The sequence below is a fragment of the Drosophila novamexicana genome, unplaced genomic scaffold (genome assembly GCF_003285875.2).
Source record: "Drosophila novamexicana strain 15010-1031.04,08,12 unplaced genomic scaffold, DnovRS2.1 tig00001911-arrow-arrow-pilon, whole genome shotgun sequence".
In the NCBI taxonomy this organism is placed as follows: Eukaryota; Metazoa; Arthropoda; class Insecta; order Diptera; family Drosophilidae; genus Drosophila; species Drosophila novamexicana.
The window spans coordinates 5,325-7,039 of NW_020824906.1; the positions used below are offsets into that span (position 1 = coordinate 5,325).

The 1,715-nt window shown below is 42.0% G+C and overlaps 1 long non-coding RNA gene across 3 annotated transcripts; it reads left to right on the forward strand.

Annotated features, from left to right (window-relative positions):
* The first annotated feature begins 678 nt into the window (after nt 1-678).
* On the forward strand, nt 679-1,481 carry LOC115768662. Of its 3 annotated transcripts, none has more exons than XR_004018582.1 (5): nt 679-699; nt 758-923; nt 997-1,040; nt 1,157-1,275; nt 1,446-1,481. It is a non-coding gene; the product is annotated as an uncharacterized LOC115768662 (long non-coding RNA). The 3 variants fall into 3 exon arrangements; XR_004018581.1 differs by lacking the exon at nt 1,446-1,481 and adding an exon at nt 1,339-1,374 and having other exon boundaries at nt 1,117-1,275; XR_004018580.1 differs by lacking the exon at nt 1,446-1,481 and adding an exon at nt 1,339-1,374.
* The last annotated feature ends 234 nt before the right edge of the window (nt 1,482-1,715 follow it).

Below are 1,715 nucleotides of genomic sequence, written 5' to 3' on the forward strand. Positions count from 1 at the left end.
CAGCCTCGTATGTATCTGCAAAGGTTGTTGTCTGATTTTGCACGCCGAAAAGCATTTGTTCTGTTAGCATTCTGTCTAAAAACTAGTCGTAATTGCAAAATGATGCTGCCTGTTTCAAGCATAGAACAAACGCTGCTAGTGACTCCCCTGGTTCCTGGCGTAGTTGGCGGAATTTGAAACTCTCTGCGTAAATGTTTTGTTTGCCATCAAAGTGATTAATTAGCACTTCCTTAATCTCGCTGAGTTGTAGTGTCTCTGGTTGCGTCGGACTTATCAGAATACGTAGCACTGAATTCAGTTCAATTCGGTCAGCATCGGGAATTTTACTCAGTTGCAGTGCCCATTCGAATCGTTGCAAGTAGTCTTGCAGTGTACAGTCTTCTCCTCTCTTGAAGTTTGGCATTGCAAACGACGGTACTTTCGTAACGATTGCTACCCCACTTGCATTTTGACCTGTGTTACGGAACTGCTTGTTTCTCAGTGGGCCGCGCCGGCTGGCTCATCGGATTCTCTGGGTGTGGTCCCATCCCTGGCCCGCAGTCCGCACAATCGATAACAACAAAGCTACACGTCTGTAGCAAAACAGACTCACACAACACTACTCAAAATGAACCGCATAATCGATAACAAATATTCGGAACTACTAACTCATGAACAAAATACACAGCTGTAACAACTATGAAAATGTAAACAACAAAGGTAAGACACTCAATATAAATTAACAAAAAAACACTATTTATCCACCTTACTCTTCCAGATCGGGCCCCGGTTCCGGACCCAGCGTACCCGCCCTACCATGAGACGATCACCTCCACTCGTCTCCCTCATTTTGGCCACTAAATGGCCTATATTAGCCCGTGTCGGCCATAATGCCCACTCTCCCGAACAATATTATTTTAGCCGGACATGATTTCTTTCAATAGGTGCGTATAATTGGTTGCGTTTTCTTAAAATGTATAACAATCATAATCATTGCTTATGGCATTTATCTTGCAGCTGTTTAGGATCTCATGCAAGCGGATAATTCATTAACTTCACAGGTGCGTATTACTGTTGCATATATTTATACTAATTGACAAAGCGCATTCATTCCTAAATTTTTCTCTTATCTTATAGAATTAATTTTTTTATTTTTTTACAACACTGAATGGAACAGGCGACGAAATACTACAAGGATATTGCTAGTCGCCGCAAAAGAAACGCGCAAGGAGGCACTTTAGAGGCAATCGTTGCGCCGATTTAGGAACAATGGCCCACACAATTACTTAAAACTGGGTATGTCACGTATTATGTATTGTATGTATTAAATCGCTTAATTCTACCTTACCCTACCTAAAGAGCTCTCTGGGGGTGGTAAGGGGCGATATAAATGCGTAAATTCAAATTAGGTAAGTATGTGAGCATAGTTCGCGCAAGTGTCAATTTTAGATTTTTATATTTTACAGGCGCAGATGCATCACCTTTGGAGTTTCCCTCACCGTTCGCACTCTAAAGTGAAGCTCGGCGTAAGTGCCTACGTATGTATAAATATATTTTATAAATACAAATTAACTAAATTTAACGAAAAAAAAAAAAATCTACTCCTTTTCAGGGAGTGCAATTAGGAGTCTTCTTCTGACTCTGCCAGGGGCTCGAACGAGGATGGGCAAAAACATGGAACGGACTCACTCGGTGGATGTGGGCGGGGTCTCGCCTGTGGCCGCTTCTTCGTTGTT